General features: G+C 45.2%; 1 pseudogene; it reads left to right on the top strand.

Annotated features, from left to right (window-relative positions):
• The first annotated feature begins 437 nt into the window (after positions 1-437).
• LOC114030273 lies at positions 438-9,693 on the top strand (annotated as a pseudogene).
• Positions 9,694-15,285: the final 5,592 nt, after the last annotated feature.

The raw sequence follows: 15,285 nt of genomic DNA, 5'->3' as shown, positions 1-15,285 counted from the left end.
ATTCAGGAGATGAGAGGACCAAAGATCAATTTGGCCAACTTGCCAGTTGGGCCAAGGGCTGGCCCTGGCCATGGTGACATATTAGGGAGCACCAGGCCCCCAGCAGAATGTTCCAGCAGCTTCTGATGGCCCTCCGGTCAGGAGGAGCCATCATGCCTCCCCAAACTGGGTAGAAACAAGCAGAGGGCCAGGGCCACCCTTTGTTCCTTGGGCTCCCAGCAAACAGACACACACACGCACACGCACACACACACACACACACACCCGTGAGGGTCTGAGAGTGGAAAACTTCTCAGGAGCTTTGGACCAGTTGCTCCCTGGGACTCTTTCGGCTCTGGTTGTCCAGGATCAATACGTGAATTTATGCAAATCAGTTAGCCAAAGTGCAGCATGGGAGCGTCGGCTAAGTACACAGCTAGACCTTGGAGTCCTAAAGAATGACAGATCCACCCCCAGGTGTCCACCTGGGCCTCTGCAACACCAAGGGGGCACCAGCCTGGGAGTCAGCCACTAGCTCCCTGCCCAGCCTCAGGCGAGTCACGTCTGGGGGCCCACAGGATCTCGAAGGGCCCCGGCAGCCCTCCCGTGGTTTCCCCTACAATTTACTACAAGGCGGCAGTGTCTCTGACGCAAAGGCCGGGGCAGCCTGAAGGTCGAGGATTCAGTGTCTCCTGGGGCTGGGCCTCATTGGGAGTTAACCCCAAGACCATTTGATATCAGGTACATGACTCTCTGGCCTTTCCTCTTCCGAGCTCCACCCATTCCAGCAAGAATTCTCTCTCACTGGGGGGCATTTTAAAGAGGAGAACTAAACTTACTTCAAAAGACCTAAGAGTTCCAGTGCTGAGTTACGGGAGGGGCACGGAATCGAAGTTCAGATCTGTGATTTTTATCAGTGGGGGAAACTTTCAGTGTAGCAACTCTCTCTACCAGTGCAGGTCAACTAGGTGGCACAGTGAATAAAATGCTAGGCCTGAAGTCAGAACCAAATCGGGTCTCAAGCACTTACTAGCTGTGTGACCCTGGGCAAGTCACTTAACCTCTGTCTGCCTCTGTTTCTTCTTCTGTAAAATGGAGACAATAATAACACCTACCTCTCAGGGGGGTTGTGAGGATCAATTGAAATAATATTTATAAAATACTTAGCATGTTGCTTCACACATAGCAGATGTTTAGTAAATCCTACCTCCCCTCTTCCCTTCCTCCCTCCTTCCTTCCTTCCCTCCTTCCTCCCTTCCTCCCTCCCTCTCTTCCTCCCTCCCTCCCTCCCTTCCTTCCTTCTTTCCTTCCTTCTTTCCTTCCTTCCTTCTTTCTTTCCTTCCTCCTTTCCTCCCTTCCTTCTTTCTTTCCTCCCTTCCTCCCTTCCTTCCTTCTTTCCTTTCTTCGTTTCTTCCTTCCTTCCTTCCTTCTCTCCTTCCTTCCTTCATTCCCTCCTTCTGTCCTCTATAATTTATAAGCTTACAGAATTGCCTGGGTTACTGAAAAATTCAATGACTTGTTCAAGGTCACACAGCTAGTATGTATCAGAGGTGTGACTTGATGCCCATTTATCCACTAACACTACATTCAGTACCTCACACTCACAGCTCACACTGGCCTGATGCTTCCCATTTTGTAGGATCACAGCTCTAAGGCTGGATCATTTAGTCTAACCCTGACATTTTACAGAAGAAGCCGAACCTGCTGCCCAGAGAAGGGAAATGACTTTCCCAAGGTGACACAGTGCAGGCAGGGCTGGGATTTTACCCTGAGCCCTCAGACTCCAAATCTGGGGCAGTTTCTGCTGCTTCACACAAAGTACATCCCTCAAAATAACCCTGGGAGGCACAGGTAAGGAGGGTAAGTCATCGTACCCCCATTCTATAGATGAGAAAACTGAGGGCCCTGTTAGCAAATGGCAGAATAGGGACTCGAAGCTGAGTCTTGGGATTCAAAGTTCAATGCTTTTTCCTCTGTCCTAAGCTCCATCAATAATGGTCTGCCTATGCTCTCAGTGATACATTACAATAAACCAGTCACCTCTTTTCTCAAAAATCAATGGAGTTGAGTGTTAGGCAAGAGCTTTGATTTTTAGCCACAGTTGGACTAAATGGAGCAGAAAACAAAGGACCCAGATGATACCACTCACAGACTGGTTGTTAGCACACATTTTGCTGTTTGCATCAACATTCAACACCTTTATTTTAAGCAACTTTTAAAATGGTTTCAAAAAGAAAGCTTACATCTCTAGAAATTGCATTTAGTATATCACATGGAAATGTCCTGGGAATTCAGCTGCATCCTTTCTCAATACTCCTTGGTGAAATCATGAGCGATTATGAGTCCCCTCCCCACCTAGCCCAGCTAGTATTTTGTTCCATTTTAAAAAAAGAATAGAAACATGTCTACCAGCCTTGCAACTTAGTACTCTTTCAACAGAGGCCTTTAATATCTATAAATGTTCATAAAAAAGATCACATATCCAAGCAGCACTAGGCTTGACCTTTAGAAGATCATGGTAAAGGGCTTCTGATGCCTACTACCTGTGTGACTCTGAGCAAGTCACCTAATCTTCCCGTGCCTCAGTTTCCTCAACTGTAAAATAATGGAGTTGGACTAGATGCCTTCCAGCTCTAGAGTAATGATACCATGATTTCTAAGGGACCTTGATAAGTTGGGATGAAGTGGGGTGGGATGAGTTGGGTACATACTGTGGGTACAGTTCAAAGTTGCCAAAAGCCAGAAGGGCTTCTGACTGTGCCATCGAGGCTGGATCCTAACACTAACTGGCATGGGAAATTGTTGCCCCTCAACCCCTATCCTGGCTGCCCAACATCACAGAGTAAACGGTTGGAATCCTAGATTTAGGAAATTGTTGTATTGAATAGGTGTATTGAGTTCTCCCTAGTATCTTACCCAGGGGATTCTATCCATTTGGCCCCATGACACTCTCCTCTTCTGCGGGCTTACAATTCCCCTCCTCTTCCCTTGGTGTCATTCTGCCATTGCCCTGAGTTCCCCACCTCACTTGGTATTTCTCCTTATTTCACAGACGTATCAGCAGAGCCCCCGCCTCTGTCCTGGGGCCAAAGTTAGCTTCTCCCTGTTGTCCATCTTTGGGTTCCCGTCTAGCTCCCACTGACTCTTCTCTTTGGCAGGAACTCTGATTTTTTCTCCTCACTCTCTTTTCCCTTCTTACTATAGTCCAGTAGTTCTCGAATTGGTCTTACTCTTTTTATACTCTTACAAATTGAGGATCCCCCCCCAAAAGAAATTTTGTTTATGTGGGTCATATCTATCAATATTTACTGTATTAGAAGTTAAAACATCTTAGTATTATCATGAAAATAGTTTTGACCTCACAGATCCCCCTGAAAGATTCTTGGGGATCTCCAGAGGTCCCCAGACCACACTTTGAGAACCTGGTGCTCTAGTCCAAACCAGATACTCAATCATAGATCCTTGGGAAGTAGCCACCTCCCTCCTCCTCTCCCCTCTTCCTGTTGCCCCTGGGCCAGGGCTAGGGAGAAATAGCACTCTTCAGAGCTTTTGGCTAGTTTAATTCTTTGGCCCACATAACCTTCCCACCTGCTAAGCTATTCTTTTACTAAAACAGAGCCCTCTCCCTTTCCCCTCTCCTCCCCCATCCAGCTGCAAGACCACTTTTACAGCTCAAGTGCAAGAGAAAATAGCAACACCAACAGGCCACCCCTAAGCCAGGTGTCCCCAGTCTAAAAAGTGGAAATGATGGGGTGCTTGGGTGCTTGTGCTTGTATTTGGACCCCAATTTCTCTCTAGTCTCAGAAACACTGTCTCTGACAACCACTCCCCAGCCCAAGGACACTGTGCCTAGCAGTTACTCATGCGTGGGCCCCAGCATGACCCTCATCTCTTTCCCTGGTGCAGCTACACAACACTGGGTGAGAGAGTGCTGGGCTGCTCAGGTCCCAGCCCTCAGATTAGGTCTCTGGAAGCCTCCCAATTCCTTAGTAAGCCCCTATCTTGTGAGAAAACTTTCCCTTGTTGCAGAGCATTCTCTAATCAGGACAGAAGGAGAGGGGTGCCTTGCCCAGCCCAAGGAGTTTTGTCCTTGGCCGGCCCAAGGACTCTTCCTCCTGCCAGACTCCTAAGATCCATACCTCTGTCATCTCCCTCCTTGTCTGGTATACTCCCTGTACTTGCTCATCCATAGCTCCCAAAGACACCTGGAACTTTAGATTACCTCATCAGTGTCCCTGGCATTCCTTTCCCATGCCCTTTTCCATATAAACCCTGGCTCTATCCTCAGTCTCTCGCAGGTTCCTTAAGAATCCTTGCCCACTGAAAAGCGTAACAATAAATCTTTGCCACCTTGACTTAAAGAATGCTTGAGTCTGTGAATTCATTCCAGACGACCCCATCTGGTACTCCAGTCTTTGAGGGGTCTCAACCTCTCAGACCACAACAGAAATCCCAAGAACACAGGTCAGTGCCCGTCCTTCACTTGGAGACTCCAGCAGCAGGCTCTGGAATCGGAGATTTGAGAAGCCTAGGCTGGCAAAAGTGGTCCATTATTTCTGGAATGGAGGGTGGCCTCTCACTTGTGCCGGTAAACAGACCATTAGGCTCCTCTCCCTAACTGGCCCATTACTACATGGGGGTCCTCTCACTTTGATCTCAGAAACTCCACCTCCCTCCAAATCCTTGGGTAGCACAGCTTGGGAAGCCAGCCAAAGGGGCCTTGACCCAGCCCAGCTCAGCCCAGCCCAGCCCAGCAGCTCTTGCAATCTTCTTTTGAAACAGCCTTTACCATACTCTCCATGCATTCAGCTTGGTCAGGTGGGCACAGGTGATAATAAGAGAGATCTCTATAGTGCTTTGTTGTTGTTATTGTTTAGTCATTTCAGTTGTATTCAACTCTCAGTGACCCCATTTGGGGGTTTCTTGGTGAAGATACCAGAGTGGTCTGCCATTTCCTTCTCCAGCATCTTTACAGATGTGGAAACTGAGGCAAACAGGGTGAAGGGATTCACCCAGGGTCTCGTGAATAGTAAGTGTCTGAGGCTGGATTTGAACTCAGGACTTCCTGACTCCAGGCCTGGCACTCTATCCACTGCAGCGCCACCTAGCTGCCCCTATAGGGCTTTAGGGTACACCAAATGCATTTACATAGATGGATTGTTTTGGGCCTCACAACTACCCAGTGGGGTGAGTATAATTGTCCCCATTTTGTAAATGAGCAAGTTGCTCTCTCTGGGCCTCAGTTTCCTCATCTCTATAGAAAAGTGGGTGAACTAGATGATCTTTGAGGTCTCTTCTGACTCTAAATCTATGATCTCGTACCTTGCCCAGGATCTCACCAGAAGCAAATGTAAAAGGTAAGATTCAAATCTAGGTCCGTCTTGGACTTCAAGTCCAATGTTATCTATCCTCTATACCAGCCACTACTGTCCACTTGGTTCCATGATATCCTAGAGTTCTTGCATCACTTTTGTGGAGCGAGCCAGGCCTTTCTCCAGGTCAATGTGATGGAGAACTCAGCAAGATCTGAGCAATAGTGGCCACCTTTTCCTTCCCTGTTTGTGTCTCTATGAGCCTCTACCACCAATGGGAACTGTTTCCCACCTCATTGGGGGGATCAGACCAGTATTGCCCAGCTGAGGCAATCCTGAAGCCTCCCCTGCTGCCATCTGCCCAGTGGCTCAAAGATGTTTGGGGATTTGGGACCATCTCAGGCATACCTCAAATGGCGAAAGAACCAATTCTCACAGTCTGACCCCCATGGCCCCCTCCACAGTGCCTGGAGAGGGTCAGCTTGAGGAGGAAAATACCCATGATTCTCAGGGAGCCTCCTTTTCATGTTCTAACCAATAACTTTGAAATGAAAAGCCAGGGCCTGAAAGAGATGAAAGGGGGTATGGAGAGAATCACTCTCCTAAGTATATGCTTTCTTTGTTGGAAGCCAGTCAAAGAAGCAAGTCTATTAAGCAGTAGGCTTTCTAAAAATTGGCCTTGAAGTCATTTGGTAGTAGGAGTAGTGGAAGGGATTTCAAAAAATAATATTAAAAGATTCTACTACAGCGGTTCTGCTGAAGTTTCCATGACACCATGAGAGGCAATGTGCAGTATCGATCATACTACATTTGGAGTCAGAAGACCTGGGTCCAAATACTGCCTGTACTACTTACTAGCTGTGTGACCTTGGGCAAGTCTCTTAACCTCTCTGGGCCTCAGTTTCCTCATTTATAAAATGAGGGGGTGTACCTGCCTTTAAGATCCCTCTCAGCTTTAGACCTGTGACCCTATGAAGTTTCATGTGAAGTAAAAGGTGAGAACCACTACTGTATGTTTGTGGTCAACAGAATGGCTATAGTTGGCTGGGATTTTGGCCCCCACTGGCCCCCACACCATCTTTCCTTCACTTAGTGGATAAACACAGATTCTGATCGTTAGCTGTTATTTGCGCTCTGTCTCACATGTCAGAGCTGGAAGGACCCTGACTAGATGACTTCATCCAACCTACCCATTTTACAAATGGGGAACCTGAGGCTCAGAGAGAAGGGACTTACTCAGAGTCACCCAGCTTCTAAATAGGGTCTTCTTACTCCCAGTTCTTTCCCTTGTACTCTTCCATTGAGAAGAGTACTGAACTTGGAGCCATGGGATCTGACTTCAAACCCTAGCTCTGCTCCTTGCTGCTTGTGGGACCCTGGACAAGTCCCTGCATTTCTCTGTAAAATGAACATGATGGCTTCTAAGTTTCCTTCCAGTTCTAGATCTAAGATCCTAGGATCCTACTTTCAAGGAAGCATGACTTGATGTTCTTAACTAAAATCTTCATTAACAAAACATGTAATATATAACTGGTTGTTAATATTAAAAATTCATTTGAGAGCATCTCCTTCAGAGTAATGTTCCAAAGAAAGAGACTTCCTGATGTTACGCCAGGAGCCCCAGAATTTCCTGCTACTTCTGTCCTGCTAGGTGGCGTTGTAGTGGATAGAGCGCCAGGCCTGGAGTCAGGAAGACTCATTTTCCTGAGTTCAAATGTGGACCTCAGACACTTACAAGCTGGGTGGCCCCCGGCAAGTCACTTCATCCTGTTTGCCTCAGTTTTCTCATTTGTAAAATGAGCTGGAGAAGGAAATGGTAAACTGCTCCAGTATCTCTGCCAAGAAAACCCCGAATGGGTCATGGCTGAAAAACAACTGAGTGTTCTCCCTTTTATCCTCTCCTTTCTCTTTTGACATAGTGGCCAGGATGCAGGATTTGAGGTCAGAAGACCTGGGTTCAAATCTTGCCTCTGATACTTACTTGTTATGTGACCAGTCCCGTCATTTGTCTGTGCCTCAGTTTTTCATCTGTAAAAGAGGCGTAATAATGTTTGAATTCAAATGCAATAATGTTCATAAAGCATTTTGCAAACCTAAAAGCACTATATAACTGTTAGCTATTATTTCTCCCATGTGCTGAGTTTGCAGATGGATCCCCATTTGTATTCTCTTAAAGGTCTGATTGCAACTGGGCCCAGGTCATTTTGTTCCCAGGGTCAGACTTGGAGTTGGCAGACACTTGGGCTTGAACTCTAGGACTGGGTCAGCATGCAAATCTCATATCCCCCTGAGCTTTAACATCCTCCATTGTAAAGTGGGAGGTCCATGAATGTATCAAAAAATATTTTCATAACTATATTTCAATATAATTGGTTTCCTTTTTAAATATCACATATTTTATCCTCTGCATTTGAAAACATCATCCTGAGAAGGGTCCCGTAGGCTTCACTAGCCTGCCAAAGGGATCCAAGACACAAAGAAAGGTAAGAGACCCTTAACTAGTACCTACTGCCCAGGGTCACAGACTTCAAAGTGCCATGGAGGATGTCCCAAAAGTCTTAGTGCAGTTTTAAGCTTAAGCTTGTCCCTGAGATCGGGGACTGTCTCACTTTTGTTTGTATTCCTATCCCTTTAAGCTTAAGCTTAAAGCTACACTAAGACTTTTGGGACATCCTGTATAAATGAGTTATTATGATGAAGATGCTTTGAATGTTATAGGCAGAGTTAGTGTCCACCCAAGAAACTGACAGGCCTCTCTGAAGCTGCATCCTAATTTCCAGTCTTCAGTGTCCTGAAGCCTTGGTTCCCACTAGCCTGAGGATTATTTTAATTAAGAATAAGTGTAATGAATGGTTTCCCAGAAAACCATTGTCCCTGGCAATGCCTGCTAGCAGGAGAGCCGGTTTCCTTATGTGGCGTTATCAGTTCTATACTCACTGACCTCCAACAGAGCACACCATGCCTTGCGTAAGACCCGTGACTTCATTCTCTCCAATCATGGGGAAATGAACTGGAAACAGGCCATATGCCTTCAATACTAAGAACGTTGCTTATCACTCAATAGCTTCTGAGCCCACTCTCCAGGAGACTAGCAGCTATCACTCCATCTTGCCATTGCTGAGATCTTTACAAAACAGGTTCCTATGAAATGTTGGAATGTTCTTTTCTGAACATTTCCTCCCCTGGTGCCCTGGTACCCTGATGCCAAGATGGAGAGAGGTGTGCTTAGGTATAACTGCTTGGATGGATCCACAGCTGGTTGAATAGCCATACTTAAGACGTGTTCATCAATGGCCCCCAAAAGACCAGAAGAGAGTTCCCTGGTAGAGGGCCACAGAACTCTATCCTACAGCATGGGCCACATGGTATTCTGACCAATAGCTTAGAAAAAGACATAGCTGGGACAGATGGCAGAGATCTAAGAGAGGTAACTAATATCCTAGCAGGCATTAAACATTTTCAATTAAACTGAGTAGATGGCCAAAGAAAGACCCCAAATAATCCACAGGCTACAACACTGGGTGGAAAGCAACGAGATCTGACTCAGAATCAGGCAGGTCAGGGCCCATGGCAATCAAGATAGTAGCTGGAAAGAGACCACATCTGGGCAAAGTTAGGCACATATGTCTCCAGGATGTGCCATCGCTTCTGTCATCAGAGTTTGCTTTTTCTCCTAAACTGGCCAGGTGAGAAGAGGCTCAATCCCTCAGACTTATATAAATGATTCATTAGATCAATCTGCGATGGCGACTGGGGACCTCCTCCTACCCCCACCCCCAACCTGTAGAAGAAGAAGAAAAAGTGAAGGGACCCAGGAGGTTGCCACCTCCGAATGCTACAGTAAATATCCACTACAGAACAGATGGCCACTCTGGTTTTGGAAAAATGATAAGAGCAAAACTTGGCAAGTCAACCTTCAGCAGATCTCTAAGTTTGATACTGTGAGGGACTTCTGGCCTTTAGACAGCCATGTCCAGCTGTCTAGTTATTTAATGCCTGGCTTTGAATATTCACTTTTTAAGGATAGGATGATGTGGGAAGACTAGAAAAAACCACAACAAATGAGGAAGACAATGGCTAATTACATTAAACAAACAGCAGAGATGAAGTGATTTCCATCACTTTTGGCAAGAGATGCTGCAATGCCTTCTTGGGGAGTCATTCGAAGACTACAGTGATGACGTATACGGAGCTGTTGTGAGTGTCAGAGCTAAAGGCAGTAAGGTAGCAATATGGAGTACTGAAAACAGAAATGATCTCGGAGAAAGTAGAAATACTGTTACCCATGTACGGGAGGTATACAAGTAAAGGTATACAACCAAAGCTAGTCATTGGTTATCAGGCCCATGCAGAGGCAGCTACTAAGAGTGGCTCCACCACTAAAAATAGGTTTGTTGTTTAAGAAGACACCTCCTGAGTATCCTTTCCTAGGAAACTGCATCAAGCAATCAAGATTTGGGAGCAGAGTGGACTACATTTAAATCTAATTTCCATCTAAATGTTGCTAAGATATATGAGAAGTCTCATTTGCCTTTGTCTGGTATTTCTGTGTTCAACTTTTTTTTTTCTATTTTGACCAGAGTAACCATTATCCCAATCAAAGAATTATACTATACAACATCCCCAGAATCCATAAATGTGTTCCTGAACCACCCTGTAATAGCTTAGCAGAAGCATTACTATTACAAAACCATTATCTATCTACAATATTCAAAAAAGAACTTGCATTTCTTTACCTTACAGAGAATTACTTTTGTTGTACATTGCATTGTATAGAGTAACATGTTCTACTGATTTGGAAAAGTATGAGGCATGTTATTTTCTAACAATTTTCTTTGTTTCTTTTTTTTACAGCATTAGTTTTTGCTGTAATCTGTGCTGATGGATGCTAGATTTACTTTATTAGTTTCCCCATTCGATCACATTAGTGACTCTGATTTCATTTGTTTGCTTGTTTGTTCTTTTGTTTGTTGGGGATTTTTGTTTGTTTTATGTAACACTGGTGAAGGATCTGAGAATATGACATAAGAGTGGAATAAACATTAAAAAATAAAATGATTCAGCATTTCATAGCCAATTTCAAGAGTCAATGTGCAATTAGTGTCTGAATAAACTGTGCTTTTAATAAACTAGACGTGATCGTTTCATGAGTGTGCCAAATTACATCCTAAGCTAATAATAATAGTAATAGCTAACATTTATAATGCATCTTAAGGTTCTCAAAGTACTTTGAATATGTTCTGTCATCTGATTTAGCAAAGGATTTTCAGATCTATACAAGGAATACTCCTCATTACAAAAAATGTAGCATATAGATTTCCATCGTCTCTAATTTACTTAGATATTTCAATAAAATCCATATAGCTACACCCTAATGATCTCGGGCTTTGCCATCTTCCATGAAGCCATACCCTCTTATGTATTGTCTCTCCCTACTAAAGTGTGAGCTTCTTGAGATCAGAGACCGCCTCATTTTTCTATTTGTATCCCTATTCCTTAGCACAGTGCTTAGCAAATAGTAAGCACTTAATGATTGCTTTTTCATTCATTCATTCTTCCAGCCAACCATCCATCCCTGATCTTCCCAGTTTGGGTTTTCCCTTCACCAGTGAAGGCTGTGATGTCTTTTCAGTCTCCGTGCAGCTCTTGTCCTTGCTTTGCCATCCCTCCCCAGATGATCTCCTCAATGCTCTGTTGGCCTGCCTCGGGTTCTTTTACTATCTCACGGGTGGCATCAGTCCTAGTGCTTAGGTTTTTCATCTGTTGTCTGCCTTCTTAATTGGTTTAGTTGGTCTCGATTCAGTCATTTTCTTTTTATTGTAAAAAAGTTTTTTATTTTAAGCTTCAATTTTTTTTTAACTTTCAAGGTTTCCTAAAAATCTCTTGCATCTCTGCCAAAAATCAGGAAAAATGAGCTTTGTTGGGAATGGGAAGGAGCTGTGGAGAGTGTTAGTGCCACTGAGTCCAATGGGAAGGAAGTAGTTTGGGCCCAATAGGGACAAAACACACGTGGCCTGGGTGAAGGAACCATCCCTGAGCCTCTGATACAGCCTGTTTTCCATCGCCCTTTGGGCTACTTGTCATTCTGATTATTTCAAGATTGTGTTGTTCCACGATTCTTGGCCATGGAGCATTGCCAGGAGAATATTGGTGTTAAGGAGATGGATTTGCAGCAGGGAGCAGCTTAAGATCACTGAAAGCAGTGAAGTTTCCCAAATGAGATCCAGCTGGATCCCTTTCTCCTGCTCAATTCTGGGACTAATTTGTTTTTAGGTTAGAATTTTGTGGCCAAAGTGAAGAGGATGTCCTATAAAGTCATGGATGTAAACAAGGTGGACACCTTGGCACTGGTTTGTCTGGACTTGGCATTTAAATGTCTCTGGTGAGTCATTGTTGCTTGGGACCAACACCAGCCTACTAAAGGTAATAGCAGAAGACTGTATGCAATGAGGTGGGACTTGCTGCCTGGCCCCCCTGACCATCCATGCTGCCATGGAGAAGTTTTCAGGAAAGTAGAAGACGGTAGCAGCAGAGACCATGGCAAGAATTCTCTGTTGGGGCAGCTAGGTGGCACAGTGGATAGAGTACCGGCCCTGAAGTCAGGAGGACCTAAGTTCAAACCAAACACTTGACACTTACTAGCTGTGTGACCCTGGGCAAGTCACTTAATCCCAATTGCCTAAAAAAAAAAAATTCTTTGTCCTCTGATATACTGGGAGATTCAGAAAAGGTCTACTTTGGTGACTATTCAGGATCTGCAGAAAGGAAGGGTTATTTGAAGCAAAAACTCAGCCCAAAGACTAGTGTGTGCTGGAGGAGCCTTACCAGAATGCACCCAACAGCTCCTGGCCTGCTCAAAAGGCAGCTAGCTGGTGCAGTGGAAAGAGCACTGGGCCTGAAATCAGGGAAGACTTGAGGTCAAATCTGACCTCAGATACTTGTGAACTATGTGACCCTGGGCAAGTCACGTAACCTCTGTTTGCTTCAGTTTCATCAGCTGTAAAATGGGATGATAATAACAGCATCTAACTCCCCCAGGGTTGTTGTGACGATCAAATGAGATAATATTTGTAAAATACCTAGTGCAGTGCCTGGAACATAGTAGGTACTTAATAAATCCATCTGGCTGTCCTTCCTTCCTTCCTTCCTTCCTTCCTTCCTTCCTCCCTCCCTCCCTCCCTCCCTTCCTCCCTTTCTTCCTTCCTCCCTCCCTCCCTCCCTTCATTCCTTCCTTCCTTCCTTCCTTCTTTCCTTCCTTTCTTCCTCCTTCCCATCCTTCTTCCCAAAAGGCTGCCATTTCAGAGGTGGAAGATCTAAGAAACTACCTGAATGAACTGTTAGTGCCAACATCCCATAGTCCCACAGACCATGCCCTTCACCCACAGGTAGTATGGAACAAGAATGGAAAGATCCAGATGTCACCTTCTCCAATGCTTATCTAACATACACACGCATTGTAGAGAGAGACTGGCAAAGAGAGGGAGAACTAAATGATTGGACTCTGTCCAGCTGTGTGGCATCACCTGGGCAATGCGCATTTTTCACCCACTTTGTTCCATTGCAGATAGTTAGATCAGTCTTTTCCAGTCACTGAGATGAAGCTTTTGTCATGTTCTGGTTTCAGGGCTCCATGTGATTAGTACAATGTCATCTGTATAGAGCACATGGAGACCCCATAGGGAGGGAATCCTTCTGTTTGATCTCCAGGCCGCAGATCGTCCATGCCACTGGTGAACACGTTTGGGTAGGGGTTCTGAACTTTTGTTGTATCATGGCCCCCTTGGGCAGTCAGCTCATGCACCACTTCCTAGAATAATGTCTTTAATGCATAAAATAAAATACATAAGATTAAGTTCATTTTTGTTGTTGTTCAGTAGTTTTAATTGTGTCCTCCTTCTCTCCCACCCCAGTGTCCCACCAGGCCAGCCCACAGAGATGAAAAGAGCTATGGTAGGAGCAGAGAAACATAGACAGGGGAAAGGCTGGAGAAAAGAGGAGCTCTGGCTTGTGACTAGCTCCCCAAGCTCCTGTCTGGCTCTCCCCAAGCTCCTGTCTGGCTCTCCCCAAGCATGGGCTATATTCTAGACCAGTGACATCAAGCTCAAAAAGAAATGGGGGACATTAATTCACACATAAGGATCTCTGTGGGCCACATATTGACTTAGTTTTAAAATGCAGTGTCATCTGTGTTTTATTGTATTTTTATTTGTTTTGTTCAATATTTTCTTATTCTGTTTTAAATCTGATTTGGACTACCCACAGGAGTGTTGGGGGCTGGGCTGCGGGGGTTGAGTGGTGGGTTGACACCTCAGCTGTAGGTTTCTCTGCCCAACTTAACAATAGCCAGCGTTTATATAGCACTTTAAGATGTGCAAAACACTTTACGTGTTTTACTTTCTCTTGTTTGGTCCTCACAACAACCCTGTGAAGTATGTGCAATTATTATCCCCATTCTATAGAAGAAGAAACTGAGGCTGAGACAGGGTAAATAACTTGCCTGTGGTCACATAGCTAGGAAGCATCTGCAGGAGGATTCAAACTCAGGTCTTCCCAGCTCCAAGTCCAGCACCCTATTCACCGTGCCCCCTAGCAGCCTACAAAAATATGGCCTGGCATCTAAGCTCGAGGCCAAGGGGCCAGAAATGGGAGCCCTACCATAGTACACAACGCAAGCCAAGCCCCTCATGGAAGTCAGGGTCATTTCCCTTGAGTTGGACATCTTCTAGTAAATTTGTTCTCCCGTTGACTCCCTCTCAAAGAAAGATGCCCTCAATAGGACCACCCCCACCCAAAGTAACTCCCAAAGTCCAGGAAACCACCACACAGCTGGGCTGGTCTATTTCTTTGATGGTGTCGTCTTGCCACCTAGTGGAGCGCTAGAGTACTGTCCCAGAACCCTCTCCAGGAAGTGTAGTGCTGAACCTGCTTCTGCTACTTTCTAGCTGTGTGACCATGGGCAAGTCACTATACATCTCTGTGTCTCTGTTTCTTCATTTGTAAAATGGAAGTGATATGGGTAGTACCTGCCCCTCAGATAGAGACAATAGATGCATGAAATTTTGTGAACTTTGAAGCATTTATAAACGACAACTTTTATGATTAGTTTAAAAGCTACCTCAGTCTGTATAAGGGAAGTCCTAAATTCTTGTCTGGAACTACTCTTGTTCTCTTAAGAAATATTTTTAATAAAAGAAACTTTTATCACTAAAGAGCTCTCACTTAGAATATTTCATCTCAGTTCTGCTACTTAGTACACTAGCTGTTCAACCTTGGGAAAAAGTCCCTTCACCTTTCTAGATCTCAATTTCTTCCTCTCTAAAACGAGAGAGTTGGAGTAGGTGGTTTCTGGGTTCCTTTCGAGCCCTGCATTTATGATCCTGTGACATATGAGAAAAATGTGTCTGTGAGCCAGAATGGGGCCAGGATTATTGTCTCAATTTTACAGGCAGGGAAACTGAGGCCCAGAGGGAGAAAGGACTTGCTGATGGTCACACAGCTAGCAAGTGGTTAGAACCAGGACTAGAACCTAGGTCTCCTGACTCCCTATCTGTGTGCCCTTTGGCTGAGCTGACATAGACAGGTGAGTTTCCAGCAGGCACAGGAGAAAGCAGAAACGGTAGGGCCTTAACAGTCTTGAAGGACAGTTGCTACTTTGAATTGAAACGGCCCCCTTTCTTTCTAAAGAAGTCCACAAAGAAGGCAGAGAGCCCTGGCTATATATACTAGAGGCCCTGGGTTCGAATTCTACTTCTGATACTTCCTACCTTTGTGACTTCGGGCCAGTCAATATCCCTCACTGGGCCTCAGTTCCCTCAGCTGTAAAATGAAGGCCTCTAACAGGGATGGCCTCTAAGGGCCCTTCCAGTTCCAGAGCCCTGATCCTTGCATCCCCTGCTGACTTCAAGCAGTTTCATCCTTCCCTTCTTCCTCAGCCCCAGAACTTTGAAAGAGAAAAAAGAGTCAGAGCTTTGGGAGGCAGGAAGGAGGGGGTGGG

This window comes from Vombatus ursinus, unplaced genomic scaffold (assembly GCF_900497805.2).
Source record: "Vombatus ursinus unplaced genomic scaffold, bare-nosed wombat genome assembly UNPS02014951.1, whole genome shotgun sequence".
Taxonomy (NCBI): Eukaryota; Metazoa; Chordata; class Mammalia; order Diprotodontia; family Vombatidae; genus Vombatus; species Vombatus ursinus.
This window is presented reverse-complemented; position numbering and strand designations above follow the sequence as displayed.